Source organism: Gorilla gorilla, chromosome 6 (assembly GCF_029281585.2).
Source record: "Gorilla gorilla gorilla isolate KB3781 chromosome 6, NHGRI_mGorGor1-v2.1_pri, whole genome shotgun sequence".
Taxonomy (NCBI): domain Eukaryota; kingdom Metazoa; phylum Chordata; class Mammalia; order Primates; family Hominidae; genus Gorilla; species Gorilla gorilla.
In genome coordinates, this window is record NC_073230.2 from 17,144,953 (window position 1) to 17,170,122 (window position 25,170).

Here is a 25,170-nt window from a genome sequence, read left to right on the forward strand (position 1 = left end):
TGTGTGTGTGTGTGTGTGTGTGTGTGTGTGTCCAAAGTTTAGGAGAATGATAGGCTTTAAGAACAGTTAGGTAGGCCGGGCGTGCTGGCTCATGCCTGTAATCCCAGCACTTTGGGAGGCCGAGGCTGGCGGATCACAAGGTCAGGAGATGGAGACCATTCTGGCTAACACTGTGAAACCGCGTCTCTACTAAAAATAAAAAAATTAGCCGGGCATGGTGGCGGGCGCCTGAAGTCCCAGCTACTCGGGAGGCTGAGGCAGGAGAGTGGCGTGATCCTGGGAGGTGGAGCTTGCAGCGAGAGGGGATTGCGCCACTGCACTCCAGCCTGGGTGACAGAGCGAGACTCTGTCTCAAAAAAAACAAACGAACAACAAAAACAAACAAACAAACAAACAAACAAACAAAAAGTTATGTAGAAGGCCCCCAATCTTCTGTCTCTTCCCTCTTTTCTCTTTCATCCCTGTCTCCTTCTCTTCTTCTTGATCTTAGAAATTCTGTGCCTCTGGTCATTTTTTGGAATACATTGATAATACTGTCTTCTAAACTATGAGTGACATCATCACCCCTTTCAGAATTATTAAAAAGAAGATTTGGGAAACCAAAAGAATGAATCTTTAATGGTGAACTATATAAAATTATGCTTTTTAGTTTTTACCTGCACCTTTTAAATGATGCTAATATAGTAAGACTTTACTCAGTCTGCACAGCTGATTTATAGGGCTCTCTTATTTTATTTTATTTTTATTTTATTATTATTATACTTTAAGTTTTAGGGTACATGTGCACAATGTGCAGGTTTGTTACATATGTATACATGTGCCATGCTGGTGTGCTGCACCCATTAACTCGTCATTTAGCATTAGGTATATCTCCAAATGCTATCCCTTCCCCCACCCCCTACCCCACAACAGGCCCCAGTGTGTGATGTTCCCCTTCCTGTGACCATGTGTTCACATTGTTCAATTCCCACCTATGAGTGAGAACATGTGGTGTTTGTTTTTTTTTCCTTGCGATAGTTTGCTGAGAATGATGGTTTCCAGTTTCATCCATGTCCCTACAAAGGACATGAACTCTTCATTTTTCATGGCTGCATAGTATTCCATGGTGTATATGTGCCACATTTTCTTAATCCAGTCTATTGTTGTTGCACATTTGGGTTGGTTCCAAGTCTTTGCTATTGTGAATAGTGCCGCAATAAACATACGTGTGCATGTGTCTTTATAGCAGCATGATTTATAATCTTTTGGGTATATACCCGGTAATGGGATGGCTGGGTCAAATGGTATTTCTAGTTCTAGATTCCTGAGGAATAGCCACACTGTCTTCCACAATGGTTGAACTAGTTTACAGTCCCACCAACAGTGTAAAAGTGTTCCTATTCCTCCACATCCTCTCCAGCACCTGTTGTTTCCTGACTTTTTAATGATTGCCATTCTAACTGGTGTGAGATGGTATCTCATTGTGGTTTTGATTTGCATTTCTCTGATGGCCAGTGATGATAAGCATTTTTTCATGTGTTTTTTTGGCTGCATAAATGTCTTCTTTTGAGAAGTGTCTCTTCATATCCTTGGCCCACTTTTTGATGGGGTTGTTTGTTTTTTTCTTGTAAATTTGTTTGAGTTCATTGTAGATTCTGGCTACAGTAACCAAAACAGCATGGTACTGGTACCAAAACAGATATAGATCAGTGGAACAGAACAGAGTCCTCAGAAATAATGCCACATATCTACAACCATCTGATCTTTGACAAACCTGACAAAAACAAGCAATGGGGAAAGGATTCCCTATTTAAATGGTGCTGGGAAAACTGGCTAGCCATATGTAGAAAGCTGAAACTGGATCCCTTCCTTACACCTTATATAAAAATTAATTCAAGATGGATTAAAGACTTACATGTTAGACCTAAAACCATAAAAACCCTAGAAGAAAACCTAGTCAATACCATTCAGGACATAGGCATGGGCAAGGACTTCATGTCTAAAACACCAAAAGCAATGGCAACAAAAGCCAAAATTGACAAATGGGATCTAATTAAACTAAAGAGTTTCTGCACAGCAAAAGAAACTACCATCAGAGTGAACAGGCAACCTACAAAATGGGAGAAAATTTTCGCACCCTACTCATCCGACAAAGGCTCTCTTATGTTAACCAAGTATAGCCCACGTGCCCCCATTTCTTGAAAAAAAATGTTTTAATGTCCAGTTTCTTCTTAGTTCAGATGAAGGTTAATTCCATGGACTATACACGTGACTGTAGATTTACTCTGCTTTTTTTCATTGTTTTTACATATATTTTCTCACAGACTTGCTTTACAGAATCAAACTTATCTTTCTGTATTGCAAATAAACTTGATATTTTTGAAATATGTGTTATAGCATGGCTAGTATCCTTAGATTCCCAGGAATTTTCTTGCTACTGTGTTTGGAAGATCCTTTTCTTCGTACACTCAGAAAGGGACCTGTTGTAGATCTTAGATGAGTAATGGTCAGTTTGGGTAGGAATAGTATAAATCCAAGTTAGTGCTTTTTTTTTACTATTTATTTTTACTACAGTTTCTCACCAAAACTACCTAATGAAAGAAGGGTAATTTATTCAGTTTAAATGGGTATCAGTGAATAATGAGGGTGTCTGATCCATGATCTGCAGTGCTAATAATTCAAAACACATAGACATGAGGTCATAGGTAAGTTTAGGAACTTACCATATGGTACTAATATATTTATATCACTTGCAGACAATAATTTTTAGTGATTGCCAAAGTGAATGACATTAGTCCACTAAATGGCCTTGTTGCAGGTTTATTTAAAACAAAAAGCCAGTTTTATTTTATTGTAAGCATGAAAACTTTAAATGCAGCATTAATGGGTAAACTCCTTTTGCTCAAATTTGACAACACTAACATAAATATGGTAATGCATTTGAAATGCTTAGCATAGCTTTTCACTTCTAGAGAATATTTAATATATACTAGCTGTCATTTATATACAGCTCATAGTTATTTGTGTACTATTGTTTGCCTTTCTCTTCCACTATAATTTTCATCAGGGTGGATTTTTTCCCACGATTTTACACTCACCACTTAGCATGGTTCCTGGAGTACCACAAGAGTTCAATAAAATATTTGTTGATTAATCAAAACCATTCTCCCCACCAGAATTCATATTTACTAAGTGCTTATTTTATATAAATTCTGTATTCAAACTAATACACAAAGCAATTTCTTATAAGGCTTTTACTATGAGACATAATTTGCATTACGTTGTCCATAATATAAGGAATAATAGCACTGATTTTGTAGCTGCATTATCTTATTCAGTAGTGAACTCAGTCATGTAATATAGATATTAATTTTTCCATTTTATAGATGAGAAAACTGAGGTTGGTCAGATTAATTGTAAGAGTTCTGTCCTTGCCATGATATCTGAAATTCGAACAATGTATTTCCTGCATCTGTTATTAGATGTATCTGTGAAGCACTTTGACAATTATTAAAAGAAAATCAAATTCTAGCTCTCACACCAATTAGTATGTTCATAGTTTTAAAAAGCCTCCTATGGGATACAACTACATTATGAAAAGAGACCTTTACTGTATGAACAGATTGGAAAGGAGTCTGGAGATGCTATTTGAAAGGGCAAAGATCTCAGAAATAGGGCTGTTTGTGTTTGACAAGCTGCTTCCATTTGGTTAAATAAGAAATAGAAGACATCACAGATAAATGTCACATAGGCAAAATGTTTTAGAGATACTGTAATCACTGGCATATGGGAGATTTGTGATACAGCCTTGGAATGTGTGCTTACTGAATCATGTGCCAAAATGGATGTGGAAAACTAATTATGTTTAGATGAAATGGAAAAGCAAAATGGATACCTGAAAATTTTGCAGGATTAAGCAAAATTGAGCATGACAACAAAGAAACAGACACAGAGATTTAGATATTACTTTGGAGTTTTAAATGTCATTTCTGTTCACTTCAACAGAGGCAAGGCATTGACAATCAAACATGTCAACATATGGCACTTAACAAATTGACAATGGGGTTGAGTACCAGTGTACCGCACCTGCATCAGCTCTCCAGATTTTCTGTAAATCTGTTGTTCTTTGTCAATGATAGAAACTACCTTACAGAGTGTTAACACAGTGTGCCCCAATTAAGAAAATGTAGAAATTATATCTTCATTATAAAAATTCAAGGATCCTAAAATTTTGTTCCAGGTTTGTTGTTAATATTGCACGTTATTTACAAATAATTGTTTCAGTTGATCTGCTTCATTAATAAAATTTGTTTTGCATAGCAAGCTGCAAATAAGACAGTGTAGACAACTTGTATACCAACTTTTTTAACATAATTTTTAGAATATATATATCTATATATTTTAAATACTACATATATTATGTATACCTATATTAGGTATATAAATATTTTTATTAATTTTAAAGATTTTGTGATACTTATTAGTCTTCAGTATATGTGTATATATTTTGTCCTTATAAAACATTTTTTGCAAAATACTTGCATACATACCCCATATGTCTAGAGTTGCTTTTCCTTAGCATGTAGGAAAAAGTTTTTTTGACTAGGCCAAATTCACCACCACTGTAGGCAAATTCTGTACAATCTATGTCTATAGTATGTGTAACTTATCTCAGATATCATAATAAAAATGTCAGGATGTAATCTGGGATAGTAATCTTGGGTACTTTTTTGAAGCATTTTTAAATATTTGCTCTGTAACTAACATTGATTGGTATAACTAATACTCTTATTTTTTAACTAGAATGATGTCATAATATTATATTGTTTATCTGATACTAACAATTATAATAAAAATTTGCTTTGGATATAAATTTATATGTTGAAATTGACTTCCTTCAGTTATTGAAGGCCAAAAATACATACTGAACTATAAGGAATATAGAAAATATTATTCATGGTTGATAAAATCAAGGTATTTAACATATGTCAGATGTAAACACATAAATAACTATGATGTTTATATATGAAGTGTCTGCAGTGTTTGTGAAGGAGAATGGCACAACTGAACCAGTTTGGAGAGATTATATAAAGAAAAATGCATTAAGGTAAGAATTTAAAGACAGTTAGAATTGATAATGAATAAGCATTCTAGGCAGATTAAATTATTTATGCAGAATAAGGGAGTGGGATATTACCAAGTGTATTCAAAGGACAAGATGGTAAAGAACAAATTGGATCAACAGAGTCTAGTTGGGTATAACTGGACAAGTAAGATTTTGAATACTAGATTATAAAATTTTATAAACCAACATTTTTCAGAGTTGCCCCATGGAACATCATTACTTCTTAAATACAGAAGGTATTTTTGAACGAAGTCTCCCTCAGCAAAATCTAAAGAGATAACTATATTTTGTCCTTTTAAAGGTTCTGAGAATCCATAGAGTAAAATTTCTATTCCTCTTCAGCCTTGCTTAACCCAGCATTGTCCCAGTTATTTGGGCATTGACTTCTTTTTTTGCTTTCTCTGTTCTGACCAAATGCCTTGCACAAATATAGCTATAAGCAGTGAGAAGCCATTAGTTTTTAGAGCAGTCGAGTAACTTGATAAAAACCAAGACTTCAGAGCAACCATTTTATGCTTATGTGATGTGGAAAGAATGAGAAGAAAGCTGGAGATGGAGAGACGAGGGTCAGAAACCAGAAAGGAAATTAGCCAGCTTGTCAGTGTATTAGACATAGTGTTATGGCAGTGAGAAGAGATAGGAACATTAATAAAACAGAATGTGAAGTCTCCAGTAGTAGATTAAATATAGAAGTACAAGCAAAAGGCAAAGTTAAAAATAATTTAGTGAAACAAAACATCAAAAATTATCACTCACATATTAATGTATGTTTAGAAAAGTTCTCCTGAATTGGAGTTCTATATTCATTCTGGAACTTTACTTCAATGTTTTAACAACTTGCCAGCCAGAGAATTGTGTCTGAATATTAATCTTAATCACTCCAGCTGTATTTCACCCCTTTTCTGGTAGTATTTCAGAATTTTTCAAGTAGTATAGATTGGGGTCCTGCAGAGTTCTTGTTAATCTAATTTCTCCTGACTTGCAAAATAGAAGATGATTTAAACATCTTTGAAAATGATTGAAAGACAGGCCTTAATTAATTTTAGGGAGGCGGCTTGCGTATATTTGGCACACATGGCTTGCAAATGATTCTAGACTTACTAAATTAGGATCAAAGAAAACATATTAGAAGTCATATGTATAAGATTTATTTTAAAATATTTTCATCAGGCTTGGAAACCTTTTCTTAGGTGTCAATAAATTACTTTGACCCAGAGATGTGTAACCATATTTTATATTCATACCAAAATATGATATGGTGTATGTGGGCTGAGGAGTCATTTCACTGCACAGGATTGCAATTCTACCTGTCCCATATTAGACATGTGGCCTGAGGCAAGTTATTGTAAGGATCTGTATCACATTTTTTAATCACTATTTTGGAGGAGTAATTATATTCTCCTCAATGACTGTGAAATGTGTGTGTGCATGTGGAATGGCTAACATAGAGCCAGGCATATAATCAGTCGTCCGTGTACTTGAATCACCTGTCTCCTCACTTCTTAATCTTCAAACAGTTGTGTTAACTGAATTTTTAAACTGCCTCTAAAATCTTTGCCATTAATTTTTACTTAAATCATTTTGCCACCTTTCATCTCTGTCCATTTTATGGTAGTGATCCTTTTCTCTGTAGCACTTTTCTTCCCCTACACATAAAGGCCAGGGTTTATGGATTTATCGTTTTCATTCTCTTTATCAATGTCACCTTTGCCAAGGTAAAGAAGGATGAATATTTCCAAAAGAACTGATTCTGTTTGTAAGAAACCTTAGGCCCAGACCTTTCTGAAAAAGGCTATTTGAAGTGGAATGAGTGGTTTTAGATGTAAATTCACTCCCATAGTCCTGCAGACAAGATAAACATGTTCATTTTTTAAATAGACACTTTTCATAGGAACATCAGTCTAAGTGCACAGCTGGGATACAAGATAACAATAGCTCTTCCTAACCAGCTTTCATTACTAGAACTTACAGTCCCAGGTAAAAATCATTTCTTTTAACACAAAAAAGAACAGCAGTAAATGGCTGGAATTTCTGACATATTCCATGGGCTACCATTATATTTGATATCGTTTTCGTAGCCTCTTTGCCTTCCAGTTCTCTGGGGTAGAAGTAAACTACTCTCAATGTACTTGAGTATCCAGAACCACTCCCCTACTCCATGTACCCAAAACCCTCTATTTATTTATTTATTTATTTATTCATTCATTCATTCATTCATTCATTCATTCATTCATTTTGAGACGGAGTCTCGCTCTGTCACCCAGGCTGGAGTGCAGTGGCGCGATCCCCTCTCACTGCAAGCTCCGCCTCCCGGGTTCACGCCATTCTCCTGCCTCAGCCTCCCGAGTAGCTGGGACTACAGGCGCCCGCCACCGTGCCTGGCTAATTTTTTTGTATTTTTAGTAGAGACAGCGTTTCACCGTGTTAGCCAGGATGGTCTCAATCTCCTGACCTCATGATCCGCCTGACTCGGCCTCCCAAAGTGCTGGGATTACAGGCGTGAGCCACCGTGCCCGGCCCCCTCTATTTATTAATTCAACAAAAAATATTGAGCACGTAGTATGCAATGGTTGGGTTGCCAATGTAGTGATATACAACAGATTGAGACAGAACCACGGTCCCTGCTTCCAGAGATATCCTGTTGTTATGTTGGGACTAACATAACACTAGAATGGAAGCTTCATGAGGAGAGACTTTTTTTGTGTGTTCTCTCATTTTATCCTAGGTCCCAGAACAGGGCCAAGCATTAAGGAGCCTCAATAAATATTTCTTGAGTAAAATAAAGGTAAGAAATAATGTGGGTAGTAGTAAATATAATGAAGAAAAATAAGGCAGAATAAAGAAATGGAATGTAGGTTTCTCCAAGTTATTGTTTGGGACTCTTTTCTACTTTTCATAAATGTCATCCAACTAAGTTTGATCCATACTGATTCCGTACCTGACTAGTACATCAATTTCCAAAGCCCCATAGACCATCTCTTTGAAATAACCCTCTGTCTTGATTTCTTCCTCCAGAAACTAGTCTTCATCTGTGTTTAGGCCCATTATCTTCTTCCATAGTTAGGGCTACAGATTTGTATTGATGTTTTGTTTCTCTATGAAATATTTGCTGCATTTAATATTGGCATATAACAATTTAACTCCAAACACAGAGATAAAATATCAGACTATTTTATTTCTTACTAGCTCCCAAATAAAACTGTTTTGCAAAAGCCATGACAAAGTTTTCACCGTCCATAGTGAGATGAACCACATCAGAGGAATATAGTCAATTATTGGAAAACTAAACATATTGCTTGTAAGATAGTCTTTTGGAATTAAGACATTTTCTTCATTTTTAGTTTCATAATGCCTATTATTATAAAATGATATTCATCTCAAAAAGTAATATTGTTTTTCTGGTTGTATAATGTATTTGGCAACTGCAGAACTTAGTAATCCTACATCAAGATCTAAATTTGAGGAAGATGGGAATGTTAACTGTGTATAAAGTCAACATCCTAAAATTTCTCTCACTGGCAATTTAGTAATAAATAAAACGAATGATTACACACGCATATATGTACTTGTTTGCGAAGTCCTTGGGGTAGAGATTAATTCTATATTTAATATATGCATTCCTAGTGCTCAATACTTGGAAACAGTATATGCACAATAAATATTAATTTACTGAATAAACAATTCTAGGCTAGCCTTCAAAATAAACATAAAGAAGGAATATGAAATAAAATACCATGTATGAGTTTAAAAACTTCTGGATTCTATGAGGGTTCTCACCACACCAGATGCGATAGCCAATAAAAATTTAAAACAGTTCAGATCATAGATCTTTTTGGTGAACAAATAATAAGAGAGAAGACAGGATTTTGCTGCATAGTTAATCTTTATCCACCCCCCATCCCAAACTTGAATAGTTACAAGAATAACTACATAGCTTTGCTAAATCCCAATCTAAACTTAATATACACTTTATTACATGGAAATCACAAATATAACTTAGAACCTTCTATAGGTTCACATTTCACCACTGAAAATTACTCAGTTGCACTAGATCTGCATTTGGTTTGATTGCTCACTAATTGTTGAGTGTATGTTGTGTTTGCTTTTTGCCTTTATATGCTCTAAGCATTCCTCTTAATATCCTTGGTTCTTATGGTCATGTAATGTCAAAATCATTGTTTCCATGCTTAGATCCCTAATGCTAAATTTGAAGAGATACAGAGATGTGTGTGAATGTTTCCTGATGGAATTTTAGGTGAGAGAGAGAGACGGAATAAATAAAGGACTTAGAATGTCAACCCCTCTCTCAAGACAGTAAATTTTTGAATTAACTGAATTTGAGGCTACTCCTATCTAGCAGTTAGTGACACTGTTCATCAGCCACTTTAACACAATAAAGTTGAAAAATAGAATCAAAGAACCTGAAGACAGAAATAAGCTGAACAAGCATGTAGGCACTAGTGTGTGTAAAATTAAGACAGGAAAAAAATCATTCTAACTTAAAAGCATCCCAAATGGCTCAGAATGCAACTGAGATAATGATATGTTATTTCCCACAAATATCTAATGGCTCCAACATGAGGAGCTAACTATAATGAACAGTCTTATTAAAATATAAAAATCACTGAAGGAGCATGCAGGAGAAATCCAATCTTGGCAGCACCACTTTATGGGCAGTTCTTAGTTTGAAGATCAGTGAAGGTGCCAGTGCTTCTTAATTTATCTTCAGCCTGATAATTTGCACTTCGCTGCAACTTTTCTCCTAACAAAGCAGAACACAAATATTGAAATAAAAGTAGCATAATATTATTTTAAGGTGTTTGTACTGAAATTTAATTAAAACATCAAGTCTCATATGACACTAAAGACTAGTTATAAATGACAATTCTAGGCATATCTAAATTAGATTTAAGTAGCAGATAATAGTCAAGACTATACCTTTTGGCTTGAAGCAGTGTTTTTTTTTTTTTTGTTTAAAGGTAATTGAGGGAAAACATATGATATTTACATTTTCCATAATTCATATTGACATCTTTGAGCATACTTAACAAAATAATAATGAAAATGAAAGTGTTCTGGCTGGGACTGACAGATTTAGCAACATGATCAAATAAAAAAAGACAGGTATTCAGTAAAATTTAAATGCTGGATAAACAATGATTATTTCTTCGTATAAGTTTGACACATGCAATTTTGGAGAATGCATATACTAAAAATTATCTATCTATTGTTTATCTGAAATTCAGGTTTAATTGGGAATCCTGTATTTTATCTGGTACACCTAGGTTCAGGCCAATGCTAATCAAGATAAATTGTATGCATGGTGCTTTAGTGAGTAAATTAAATAGGTCTAATTGTATATTATTTTATCTTTAGATAAAACAGTCATTTGAAATACATGATAATTGAGAGAGAGAATGATACAGCTGAGCTATATTTGTGTTTCACTTATTCTTCCAGGAAACACTAATGGAGATCATTGTGCAACCCTCTTGAAGTTAGGTAAAGCTGTATGACTGAGTTCTACACAAGAGACTGTGGGCAAAAGTGATGTTCCCCTCTTCTAGTCCCCTCTCTCCCTTTCCTTTTCCTTGTTTGACAGTTTGAGGTAAGGCCTCCAGTGGAGGACCCTGAGCCTTTATGGTAACAGTATCAAAATATGGAAGGGGGCTGGGTACCTGAGTGACTACATGGAACAGAGAACCAACTCCCCATTTCTTCCTGCCACCACTAACACACAGTAGATGGTGAAGTGCATGACAAAGGAACAAACTGTCAACATTCTGAGGTTGTTTGTTTCAATGGTTAGTGTGACTTAATTTGTCCAATAAAGATATTAACAGTTTGAGTAGGCTGCTTTTACAATGGAAACTTCCAACATGTAATTACTGGCTTATCAGACTGGAGGTAGGTGGTGAAGGAACAGATATAACAGGATGGACAGCTATATATCTGTGTTATTCAGTGTCAAATATTTAATTAAACAGCAGAAGAGAGAAAGTGTATCTACTGGGATCTACCTTTAAGAAATGAGGTTGGTTAAAAACTGTTATTCTCTTTTGGATATGGTTATTTACTATGCTGAGCAATGTATTACCTAAAAAGATAAATTTAGGAAAGAATAGGCAACATTAAATGAAAAGGAATAGGAAAAAAAAAAACCCAGAAACTTGGGTTTATTCAGGTTGTGAAGTACTTACCTGGACTCCAAACAATTTTTTAAGAGAGATTTAAAAGACTTTTGTAAAAAAAAAATAAATAAATAAATAAAAATAAAAGCCTTTTGTAAGATTTCCTACTTAAAGTAACTCAGACCTGGAACATGTTTAGACTGAGGGTATGGATATGACATCCAATTAGTTTTAGATAGTCACCAGGTGTGCCATTAAGTTGAAAAAGAGAAACTTAGAGGTGAGAAAGCAAAGAAATAAATTTATCTAAGAGAATATTCTGGACTGCATAGATTAAGAGCCTACCAATACTTTAGGGAATTTTATTGCCTTTTATTATTCCATCTGTAACACAATCTTTGGACTCAAGCTTGCTTCCATAGGAACTAGTCTGAAAAAGTTATACAGGATTAAAATCCTTACAAAAGACAGAGACGATAAGTTAAAAACAGAAGAAAAATATCTTCCAGGGCAGAGCCAAGATCAAAGAGAATAACGAACAATATGTTATATTGCCTAGAGATCTTAGGCTTTGTGTTGAATCCCTTGGAGAGAGGCTTTGGGTGTTCCATAGATAGAATAAATGGAACAAAAGATATTTGTTGATCAAAAGGACAGAATCCACATTTCTCTTCTTTTAAAAGTTAGACTAATTTCCCAGTCTTTTTGAAGCAAGGTCATGTGACTGAATTCTAACCAATAGAAAGCAGACAGAAGGGTCTATGACTATCTTAGTCTGCTCAGGCTGCTATGATATATTATAGATTGAGCGACTTAAACAAATTTATTTCTCATCATTCTGAAGGCGAAGAAGGTCAAGAACAAGGTGTCAGCCAACTTGACATTTCGGAAATGGCTGCATATCACAGTTCTCCACTGTTCTCCAAACTTACTCTCTCCCTTATCTCCAAGCTGGTAGCAGAGGAGCCAGCAGAAGACAGCAAGCCCTTGGTATAGATAGAGAAGCCATGGATGAAAAGAAGCTGGCCTAAAAGACAGAGCAAAGTAACATAGCATTCCTCTCTACTATCATCCTGTACTGGATAGGCCCCCACAAATAGTCCTGTATTTTGGTAAACCAGTGAGTTATTAGCATTAGCAGTTTACCTATGCTGATAAACACAGTGATTAAAAAAAAAACACAATCTTGAAACACTATACAGTGACATTTATACATGGTTTAAAAATAAATTTTAATACATTGAAAGATATCTTAGGTTTGGTGATTTAGGATACATCAGCCAATCAAGTTTCTCATTTACCAGAGAAAATGTGTTAAGCTTTACACTTGATTTTGGACTACACCTTTTATTAATGATTTCTCTGACATTCCAATCAGATAATGATATTCTTTTTTTATGGGTAATAATTTTGAAATGCAAGATTCTGAAAACCAGAATCTTCAGTCTTCTCTTTTGAAACATGGTGAATTAATCATGTTGATTATTTTTAAATTATTCTAACAGTATTCTAATTTGTCATACCTCACATCAGATTCACTATATTATTAAAGAGAGGTTTATGTAACAAGACAAAAATCACAGCAAAATGATATAGTTCAACATGCTATTACTGACTGATTTTATCCGTAAAAGGAAAGGAGATTGGAGGAGACTCTGAATGGAATTTTGCATAACCAATATGAAAGAGCCTTTAGGCACTGTTTTTAGCCTAAAAATTGACAAAATAATGAAATGAATTATCAAGAACTCAAAGTTAAAGTGAACTTTCAATCCATCTTATTTATTTCATTAAAGCCCTTAGAAGCAACTTTATTCGTTAGTCACTCAGCTTATATTTTAATGCTGCAAAAAATGTGGTTGTTATGCCATCCAAATACAGTCTTTTACTAGATGTTTAGCAGTTTTATTATTTTTTCCTGATGCCAGGCGAGGTACCTTTTAACTTAGTTGTTCCCATCCTTTTTTGTTTTTTTAATTTTTCAAGTTAGTCTTTACTTGTTCTTTCTTTTTTAAATTTTATTATTATACTTTAAGTTTTAGGGTACATGTGCACAATGTGCAGGTTAGTTACATATGTATATATATGCCATGCTGGTGTGCTGCACCCATTAACTCGTCATTTAGCATTAGGTATATCTCCTAATGCTATCCCTCCCCCCTCCCCCCACCCCACAAATGTCCCTAGAGTGTGATGTTCCCCTTCCTGTGTCCATGTGTTCTCATTGTTCAATTCCCACCTATGAGTGAGAACATGTGATGTTTGGTTTTTTGTCCTTGCGATAGTTTACTGAGAATGATGATTTCCAATTTCATCCATGTCCCTACAAAGGACATGAACTCATCATTTTTTATGGCTGCATAGTATTCCATGGTGTATATGTGCCACATTTTCTTAATCCAGTCTATCATTGTTGGACATTTGGGTTGGTTCCAAGTCTTTGCTATTGTGAATAGTGCTGCAATAAACATACGTGTGCATGTGTCTTTATAGCAGCATGATTTATAGTCTTTTGGGTATATACCCAGTAATGGGATGGCTGGGTTAAATGATATTTCTGGTTCTAGATCCCTGAGGAATCGCCACACTGACTTCCACAATGGTTGAACTAATTTACAGTCCCACCAACAGTGTAAAAGTGTTCCTATTTCTCCACATCCTCTCCAGCACCTGTTGTTTCCTGACTTTTTAATGATTGCCATTCTAACTGGTGTGAGATGGTATCTCATTGTGGTTTTGATTTGCATTTCTCTGATGGCCACTGATGGTGAGCATTTTTTCATGTGTCTTTTGGCTGCATAAATGTCTTCTTTTGAGAAGTGTCTGTTCATGTCCTTCACCCACTTTTTGATGGGGTTGTTTGTTTTTTTCTTGTAAATTTGTTTGAGTTCATTTTAGCTTCTGGATATTAGCCCTTTGTCAGATGAGTAGGTTGCGAAAATTTTCTCCCATTTTGTAGGTTGCCTGTTTACTCTGATGGTAGTTTCTTTTGCTGTGCAGAAGCTCTTTAGTTTAATTAGATCCTATTTGTCAATTTTGGCTTTTGTTGCCATTGCTTTTGGTGTTTTAGACATGAAGTCCTTGCCCATGCCTATGTCCTGAATGGTAATGCCTAGGTTTTCTTCTAGGGTTTTTATGGTTTTAGGTCTAACATTTAAGTCTTTAATCCATCTTGAATTAATTTTTGTATAAGGTGTAAGGAAGGGATCCAGTTTCAGCTTTCTACATATGGCTAGCCAGTTTTCCCAGCACCATTTATTAAATAGGGAATCCTTTCCCCATTGCTTGTTTTTGTCAGGTTTGTCAAAGATCAGATAGTTGTAGATATGCAGTGTTATTTCTGTAGGCTCTGTTCTGTTCCATTGATCTATATCTCTGTTTTGGTACCAGTACCACACTGTTTTGGTCACTGTAGCCTTGTAGTATAGTTTGAAGTCAGGTAGCGTGATGCTTCCAGCTTTGTTCTTTTGGCTTAGGATTGTCTTGACAATGCGGGCCCTTTTTTGGTTCCATATGAACTTTAAAGTAGTTTTTTCCAATTGTGTGAAGAAAGTCATTGGTAGCTTGATATGGATGGCATTGAATCTATAAATTACCTTGGGCAGTATGGCCATTTTCATGATATTGATTCTTCCTACCCATGAGCATGGAATGTTCTTCCATTAGCTTATCCACCATGATCAAGTGGGCTTCATCCCTGGGATGCAAGGCTGGTTCAATATACGCAAATCAATAAATGTAATCCAGCATATAAACAGAACCAAAGACAAAAACCACATGATTATCTCAATAGATGCAGAAAAGGCCTTTGACAAAATTCAACAACCCTTCATGCTAAAAACTCTCAATAAATTAGGTATTGATGGGACGTATCTCAAAATAATAAGAGCTATCTATGACAAACCCACAGCCAATATCATACTGAATGGGCAAAAACTGGAAGCATTCCCTTTGAAAACTGGCACAAGACAGGGATGCCCTCTCTCACCACTCCTATTCAACATAGTGTTGGAAGTTCTGGCCAGGGCAATTAGGCAGGAGAAGGAAATAAAGGGTATTCAATCAGGAAAAGAGGAAGTCAAATTATCCCTGTTTGCAGATGACATGATTGTATATCTAGAAAACCCCATTGTCTCAGCCCCAAATCTCCTTAAGCTAACAAGCAACTTCAGCAAAGTCTCAGGATACAAAATCAATGTACAAAAATCACAAGCATTCTTATATACCAATAACAGACAAACAGAGAGCCAAATCATGTGTGAACTTCCATTCATAATTGCTTCAAAGAGAATAAAATACCTAGGAATCCAACTTTCAAGGGACGTGAGGGATCTCTTCAAGGAGAACTAGTTGTTCCCATCCTTTACTCCGTATTTAATCCACCTGGGGATGTTTAAAAAAATTGATGAGTCACTTCCACTCCCAGATATTCTGATTTAATTGGTATTGAGTATAACGATGGTACTGATAATTTAAAAAATTTCTCAGGTGATTCTAATACTCGGCACAGTTAGGAAATCACTGTTTCAACTATATTTCCAGTCTAGATTCACCAGATTTAACTTCAAGGAAATAATGTTATGAATTCTTTGTTAATGTTTTTTATAAAGATGTTTGAGGAAGACATGCTAGAGCAAAAACTACAACTGTAGACCTCTTGGATAGTTTAGATAAGGTAAGATTTTTGAATTGCACTGATACCTACAGTTAATTTGAATAAAACATTTATATCTCATTTAGTCAGATGATTCAGTGAGAAAGGTGGGGTCAAGTTCAGTCACCAAGTGTTAAATCATTCCAATCTGGTGTTGGTCATCTTCTATGTGTTTTTATCGGGATAAACTTTCCTTTAAAAGGGACCCTCTAAAGAATTATTCTAAAGCGTTCTTTTTTCATTATGATAGATGACAATACTGAATCATACCTGAATCACAGACTTGGCTATAACTTTCTAATTGAAAGGACTAAAAGTAGCTAAAATGCCAATTTAAAATATTTAGTGTAGAAAAGCTGTGTAAAATAAAACTTGTTTATTATGATGGCCAAGATAATTCTGTTCCCTCATGAGAAATAATGTATATTTCACTTTATTTTTGATTTTCAGTTTTTACAATAGCAAAGAAAAAAATTCTGACATGAATCTCAACATTTAGCTTCACCGTAATTTAACAAATAACTTCGGCAACTAAATTTAAACATGGCTATGAGTTTTCGAAGTATCAATTTCTTCTGTCAAACTGTGAGTTCTTAGGTGAAGCATCCGATGAAATGTTGCTAGCCGTTTTTTTTGCTGTAGTTTTTCTTTTCAAACAACTTTGCATTTATTTCTCCATCTGACCTTCCTTCACAAGAGGCAGTTACAGTATATCCATCATATTTTCTTGCTGCGCTTGAGTACAGATCATATTATTTCATTTCAGAAATAATTTCCTGATGCTGTATTTAAGTAGCACATTTTATATCAATGGACAAATCAGTGTAAAAGAATGGGAATAGCCCTGATTTAAGGGAAAAAGATCTGATTTGTGACTTTCAAATTGATTTTTGATTATCAAATTGATTACCTGTGTGACTATCCACCTTGGAAAGGTTCACAGTGCGTTTTCCAAGCTGATTCTTATTTTGAATATTTCTTCGTGGTAATATCAAAAAATATTAAAGACATTAAGCCACTCAGTTAAAGACCCCTACTTACACATAAAGATATGAGAAACAAGGTCATTCATATTTCATCATAAAGACTGCATCCTAAGTGAACTACTGGACTGAACAATTATAGAGACATTAAACATATTAGAAGAAGAAAACCACCCTTAATTTGTGCCAACAATATTCCGGCCCAGATTATCCATTGAAGTATTTATTTTATAATTTGATTATTTTCTGCACTTTACCTTTATTGACAGGAAAGCAATTATAGAGGTTAAGATCCATTTGCTATTTTATATTATTTCAGAAAATGCTAATATTATTTTTCTTCATAACATGTACCAATCTAGGGAAAAATAAGAAACAGAGAGGAAAAAAAACCTCTCTGCGTGTATGTATGTTTTCTGGTTAATTTTTCTTTAATTATTCATTCTGAAATAATAGTTAATTTATTAGGCCGGCTTTCTTCTCCCAGAAATCCTGTATGCTTATGTGATTGTCAAAAAAAGTAAACTTATATATAAAGCTTGTAAGTTAGCCAGAAATTTGCTGGTTCACATCCAGGCAAGAAATTTGCTCTCTTCTGTTGTTAGAGAGAAAATCAAATATTAAGTTACAAAAGGTTGTGAAATATTCAGAGTTCGCCAAAAAAGTCATGCCATTCCCTTCAGCTTAACTAAATTTTAAACAGATTTGTTCCTGACTATAGGTCCTTTATCTCACTTTTCCTAGAGCATTTAATTTAGAAAAATTGCAACTATATATTGTTTCCCTGCACCTTTGAGATATAAATCTTCTTGCCATTTTTACAACATAGAAATGTCTTTCTCAAAGAACTCAGAGCATCTCTTTGAAATGAAATTATCAAGAAATACAGGATCCTTATCCCCCAGTCTCTATGGGAGGGTAGGAGCTTACCATCAATAAATGCCAACTAGCAAGCACAGAATGCCTAATCGTACTAATCAGCCTTCCTCCAGTGTCCTCCAGTATATTTCCACTCGCTCACCCCAGTGCTTAAAAGTCTCTTGCCCTTTGTTTCAAAGGAGTTGAATTTAATCTCCCTCCCCTGTTGCAATAGTGTTGAATAAAGTCTTTCTTGTCTGTTTTTGTTGGTTCTGTGCAATTTTTCTCCGGCAGAGTCAATGTTGCCTTTCTGCCAGTCTCATAAAATATGTGCTTATACGAGCATTGGTTCTGTTTTGTTATTGCCGAGTCATTTTTAAATTTTTTTAACTATATCATTTTAAAGGACTTTACCCACATAAAGAAGGTGTTGCCCTGGGGACTGGCTGAGAGAAATTACAGGTAAGTGAAAAGTAAATGGAAGCATAGGCTTCATGATTAAGCCAAATATATATTGACTTATATAAATCAAATTAACAAATAGAAGTTTGCATGTATATACAGAAAATGAAATTTAAAACGTATATAAATGTATACACATTTTGAAAAGCATCCTAAATATGTGAATATTTCAAACAGTTTAAGAACAAGGGCACTAAATTACTCATATATTTGATTAATTTCTCTAGTTCACTTTTCATTTGTAAACAATACATAAGACCTTTCTACAAGATTATTTTTAGCCTTTTTAGACTGCTAGTGAAAAGTATAATGAGCTAATTTATCTAAAATACTCCAATTGCTGAGATAACTGACTCCTTTTAACATTTTTTCATTAATTATAATAGAATTTTAATTACCATTGGAAGGTTTTATAATTAGTTAACATCTAGTTATATAATCAGTGACCATAAGCTTTCTAATTGACAAAACACCTAAAAATTACTCAAAGCATGTTGTAGTGTTGCTTCATGTCAATAAATGGAACCTGAATTCCATTTATTTTAGAGAGGATGGGCTAGTGAAATTTATCAAGGATGTGCTGTGGCTTAATGCTTTTTTTGGCACACCTACGAAGTCCTTGTAGAGGCTAGAAAAAGGAAATTCACAAAGAAGTTTGTGATTTATATATACTGTAGACCCATTATTAGCTAGGGTGAATGAAGTGAGTTTATCAAGTTGTTTTCAGTGAAAATTACATAATATCAAATTATAACTATATACCTTTCTATAATTTTCAGTGGTAAAAATAGTAAACCTGAAAAGAAATGGAATTCAATAATTTAAATTTTAAGAGCAATTTGTTAACAGAATTGATTTTTCCCAATTCTTGTAGCTTTGCAACCAATGACAAGTCATATTTCAATAAACATAAATTAGAGAAAATCTAGAAATATTTTGATGAGCATTGTTCCCATATGCAATGATTGTGTATATCCAATCTACATACCTTTGTGCTTCAACTCCATAAACTGTTTTTATTTTTCTCCTGAAGAAAGTCACAAAAAAATAAAGTTTTATGCACTTGCCAAAAAGCAGTGTTTAAGTTACCAAACTGGTCATCATTTCTACCCCCAGCTCTGATTTGCTTTAGTTAGCCAATTAATTTCTAGAATCCCAATGTATATTAAACTGTGTTGAACTGCTCACAGTCCAGAAATTACTTCTCTGTATCTGCCTATCTTAACTCACCATTTGGATCCCATTTGTTTGACTTGCTCTTTTCAATCTCTCTTTTGGTGCCAAATTGCCCAAATACTGTTTAGTACTAATTTTTTGGCTGACTTTTTTTACCTAATTAGGTGTTCAAACAACTTTATCCTGCATGTACCAAATATATACTATCATATCAAGTATCCCAAGGCCTGTTTTAAAGGAAGGGATAATAAGAGTATACTTTAATAATCTGTGCATCATATATGCAATACATTAGCAATGGAACACTTATGAATTTGATGAAAGGCCAGGGCATAATTATTTGCTAATTAGCTAGAATAGTCCAACATTTAGGATATAGCGCTTCTTACAGGACATTTCATTGTACAATTTGAAAAGAAAAGTGATGATCACTTAATTATGTAATAACTGTTCTTGTTTTGGAGTTATCTGTTTAGGCAGTTTCGTAATGGTATCCAGAGCTAAAGTACTTTATATGTTATGTCATCTTTTATTTCATGTTGAAATCTCCTCAGGGTATGAAATACAAAATGACAGTGATTCAAAGTTGGACAATAATGTGCATTTCTAGGTCCCATGTTTTTGTGCTGCTAGGTGTGTGTTCTTAAAAATATTTACTATAAATTATACTGCTCTATGCTTATCGTTAATTAAGAATTTCTGATTTTTTATTTGTAATATTTTTTACTCACAGATATTTTGCTAATAGATGCATTTAATCCTTCACTATAAATATCATTTCTGCAGCATTGCGACAAAATTCAGCCTTTGAGTATTTTAAAATATATTTTAAAAACTATTTTTATATAAAGTTAATACAAAATTATTTATATCTCTCTCCTTAATAGTAGAAATAACTTTAAGTGATTAAAACAAAGGATAACTTTTTTTTTCTAAGACATCCTCTTGAAGTTAAAGATGGCTTGTGTATCCTCTGTTCTTGAACTAATGAATGATGTTTCCCAAGAGGTCTGAGCCAAACTGTGACCAGTCCAGCACCTTTGACTCCATTTAGAATGGAAGAATTGAAGATTCTTAATAAGTTTGTTGTGCACTTAAGAAAATATAGTAAATAAATATAAAAGAAAGGATCTTAAGAAAAGGCGATAGATTTTCATAGGGCCATTTTAAGTTAGTCTAAGTGGCTTTCTCAACAGAGAAATCTGAGGAGTGTTGCTATTAAAAGTAAAAAACATTAACACGTTGCAGAACAGTTAAATGTTAATGCTTTTCCTTGGCTAATTCTCTAAACTAGTTCTAAAAAGTAATTAGCGGTTTTCTGTTATATACCAAAAAACCACACATTTTCAAACTTACACCACTGCTTTGTATTTAGCACAATATGTGTGGGCAACACTGGGATAAGAAGTAAAAGCAAACCATATCATTGCATTCAGATGGTTACAAATAATGCACAAAAATGAACATGACTTCCCCATTTACAGATTTTGATGTTAGATTCAGATGGAAAAAGTTGTGAAGAAAACTTCTGACAAATGTTCATGCTTATCCAGAGAAGTTTACTATATACCAGCTATGCTTTTGTAAAAGTAATCTCTTTCTAATTTGATCCTATCATTTCTATGATACAAGTTATCTAATAACCACATGCAACTGATTATAAAACCACAATTTAAAGAACTACAAACCACTGCTCAACGAAATAAAAGAGGATACAAACAAATGGAAGAACATTCCATGCTCATGGATAGGAAGAATCAATATTGTGAAAATGGCCATACTGCCCAAGGTAATTGATAGATTCAGTGACATTCCCATTAAGCTACCAATGACTTTCTTCACAGAATTGGAAAAAACTACTTTAAAGTTCATATGGAACCAAAAAAGGACCCGCATTGCCAAGACAATCCTAAGCAAAAAGAACAAAGCTGGAGGCATCATGCTACCTGACTTCAAACAATACAACAAGGCTAGAGTAACCAAAACAGCATGGTACTGGTACCAAAACAGAGATATAGACCAATGGAACAGAACAGAACCCTCAGAAATAATACCACACATCTACAACCATCTGGTCTTTGACAAACCTGACAAAAAGAAGAAATGGGGAAAGGATTCCCTATTTAATAAATGGTGCTGGGAAAACTGGCTAGCTATATGTAGAAAGCTGAAACTGGATCCCTTCCTTATACCTTATACAAAAATGAATTAAAGACTTAAATGTTAGACCTAAAACCATAAAAACCCTAGAAGAAAAGCTAGACAATACCATTCAGGACATAGGCATGGGCAAGGACTTCATGTCTAAAACACCAAAAGCAATGGCAACAAAAGCCAAAATTGACAAATGGGATCTAATTTTAAACTAAAGAGCTTCTGCATAGCAAAAGAAACTACCATCAGAGTGAACAGGCAACTTACAAAATGGGAGAAAATTTTCGCAACCTACTCATCTGACAAAGGGCTAATATCCAGAAGCTACAATGAACTCAAACAAATTTACAAGAAAAAAACAAACAACCCCATCAACAAGCGGGCGAAGGATATGAACAGGCACTTCTCAAAAGAAGACATTTATGCGGCCAACAGACACGTGAAAAAATGCTCATCATCACTGGCCATCAGAGAAATGCAAATCAAAACCACAATGAGATACCATCTCACACCAGTTAGAATGGCAATCATTAAAAGGTCAGGAAACAACAGGTGCTGGAGAGGATGTGGAGAAATAGGAACACTTTTACACTGTTGGTGGGACTGTAAATTAGTTCAACCATTGTGGAAGACAGTGTGGCGATTCCTCAAGGATCTAGAACTAGAAATACCATTCAACCCAGCAATCCCATTACTGGGTATATACCCAAAGGATTATAAATCATGTTTCTATAAAGGCACATGCACACGTATGTTTATTGTAACACTATTCACAATAGCAAAGACTTGGAACCAAACCAGATGTCCATCAATGATAGAGTGGATTAAGAAAATGTGGCACAATATACACCATGGAATACTATGCAGCCATAAATAAGGATGAGTTCATGTCCTTTGTAGGGACATGGATGAAGCTGGAAACCATCATTCTCAGCAAACTATCACAGGGACAGAAAATCAAACACCGCATGTTCTCACTCATAGGTGGGAATTGAACAATGAGAACACCTGGACACAGGAAGGGGAACGTCACACACCGGAGCCTGTCATGGGGTGGGGGGAGGGGGGAGGGATAGCCTTAGGAGATATACCTAATGTAAATGACGAGTTAATGGGTGCAGCACACCAACATGGCGCATGTATACATATGTAACAAACCTGCACGTTGTGCACATGTACCCTAGAACTTAAAGTATAATAAAAAAAAAAGAAAAATATAGCTAAAAAAAAAAAAAAAACAAAAAAACAGAAGTTTGGATTAAGGTTACACTGCAGAAAGTGGCAGAGTCCAAATTCAAACTCCTGCTGAGTTATTCTACTCTCATCTTGGCTGGCTCTCTTAGTGTTAGCAGTATAGAAAGAAAAATAGGCCTATTTCAGCAATGCATGCAAGACAACATCTCATAAGGGTTCAAAGGATGAATTGACTATCTCCTATAGGACTCTTTCTGCCAAATATAGGTTTCTGGCTGCTGCTCTTCTCCTAATTCCACCCTTCCTTGCCTTCTCTGTCAGAGTAATTGTTATAATTATTTATTTGTCATAGTATTATTTCATTACTCTTTTAAGGTTCATGGGATCTGCAGTGATGTTCTTTCTTCATTTCTGATATTAATAATTTGTGTTCTCCTTTTTTCATGGCTTTGCGAAGAGATTTATTAATTTTATCAATTTTTCAAATAACTAGCTTTTAATTTTGTTGATTTTTCTCTATTGCTTTCCTGTTTTCAATTTCATTGATGGAAATCTTTTTTATTATTTCCTTTCTTCTGCTTACTTTGGATTTCATTTACTCTTCTGCTAGTCTCCTAAAGGTGAAATTGTAGATTCCTGATTTAGATCTTTCTTCTTTTCTAATCTACTTATTGAATGCTATAAATGTTCCTCTAAGCACTGGTTTGGCTACATCCCACAAATTTTGATAAGTTGTGTTTTCATTTTTATTAAGTTCAAAATATTTTAAATTTTCTTTTCAGATTTCTTGTTTAACTCATTTATTTACAGGTATATATTGTATAATTTTTAGATATTTTGGGATTTTCCAGTTGTCTTTCTGGTATTGATTTCTAATTCAATCTCATTGTGGTCTGAAAACCAATATTGTTTGATTTCTATTCTTTTAAATTATTAAGATGTGTCTTATTACCCAAATGCCATCTGTTTAGGTGAATGTTCCACGTGAGCCTGGGAAGAATGCATATTCTGCTGTTATTGAATGAAGTAGATTATAGATGTTCATTATATCCTGATGATTGATGGTGTTATTAAGTTCAACTATGTCCTTATTAATTTTCTGCCTGCTGGATCTGTCCCTTTCTGATAGAAGGATGTTGAAGTCTCCAACTATGATACTGAATTAATCTATTTCTCCATGCAGTTGTATCATTTAAATAGTTTGATGCTCTATTGTCAGATGTATACACATTAAAAATGTTATTTTTCATGAAAAATTAATCATTTTATCATTGTATAATGCCCCTCTTTATCCCTAATAACTTTCCTCACTTTGAAATCTGTTCTGTCAGAAATCAACATAGCTATCCCACTTTCTTTTGATTAGTGTTAGTATGGTGTGTTTTTCTCCTCCATCTGTTTACTTTCAATTTATAAGTGTCATTATATGTGTCTTTATACTTAAAGTGGGTTTCTTATAGACAATGTATATTTGTGTTTTAGTTTTTGATCCATTCTGAAAAACCTCGGTCTTTTAATTGGTGCATTTAGATTGTTAATATTCTAAATGACCATGGATATAGTTGGATTAATATTTACTGTATTTGCTACTTTAAAAGAAGTTTTCTTGTCCTTGTTCTTTGTCTCCATTTTTGATTCTACCCTTTTTCTGCCTATGTGGTGTTAATTAAGCATTTATATGGTTACATTTTCTCTCCTTTCTCAGCAGATAAGTTGTAGTTCTTTTTTTACATTTTAATTAGTAGCCCGAGTTTGCAATATATATGTACAGGTAACCTAAGTACACTTTTGAATAATACTATACCACTTCATGTGAATGAGAGTACTTTATAATAACAAAATAATCATAATTCCTCCCTCCTATTTCTTGTATCATTGCTGTCATTCATTTTACTTATACATAAGCATACATAACAATGAGTAAAAAACAAGTTTTTATTTTACCTGTACTTATCCCCTCTCTAATGTTCTTCCTTTCTTTATTGTATCCACGTTTCTGACCTATATTATTTTTCTTCTCTCTAAAGAACTTATTTTAACATTTCTTGCATGATGGGTCTACTGGTACGAAATTCCTTCATTTTTGTTTGTCTGATAAAGTCTCTTTTTCTCCTTGCCTTTTGCGGGATAATTTTGCAGGGTGCAGAATTCTAGATTAGTGGGGAATTTTTGTGCTCTGAACACTTTAAATATTTTACATCACTCTATTCTTGTTTGAATGGCTTCTGAGAAGTGAGATATGCTTTTCTTTGCTCTTCTATAAATAAGAAGTCCCCCAAACCATGGCTGAATTGGGAATTAATTCATAAGTACATACTATGTGATTTCCTAAGTAAATTTTTCCCAGTCACTAAGTCTTTGTGTTTAGTACGGAGTTAATTTTATTAGTTAAATGTTTTTGGTTGTTATTTTTCCCCAATATTTCTAATTGATTTTCTTATATATCTTACTTTT

General features: G+C 34.3%; 2 long non-coding RNA genes across 4 annotated transcripts in view; one reads left to right on the plus strand and one right to left on the minus strand.

The window, feature by feature from the left end:
• LOC129523766 (uncharacterized) overlaps positions 1-25,170 on the plus strand; it is a 148,352-nt gene that overhangs the window by 99,542 nt on the left and 23,640 nt on the right. Inside the window, exons 3-4 of one of the 2 annotated variants that reach the window (XR_010134512.1) lie at positions 15,846-15,910; positions 18,137-18,192. This is a non-coding gene — a long non-coding RNA (uncharacterized lncRNA). Of the gene's footprint in view, positions 1-15,845; positions 15,911-18,136; positions 18,193-25,170 lie in introns of those variants that run through there. The other variant, XR_008667372.2, reaches the window with a different exon arrangement.
• The window catches only part of LOC109027706 (uncharacterized), a 358,870-nt gene continuing 341,959 nt past the window's right edge, over positions 8,260-25,170 (minus strand). For both annotated transcript variants that reach the window (XR_008667371.1, XR_008667370.2), the window contains one exon: positions 8,260-9,866. This is a non-coding gene — a long non-coding RNA (uncharacterized lncRNA). The remainder of the gene's footprint in view (positions 9,867-25,170) is intronic.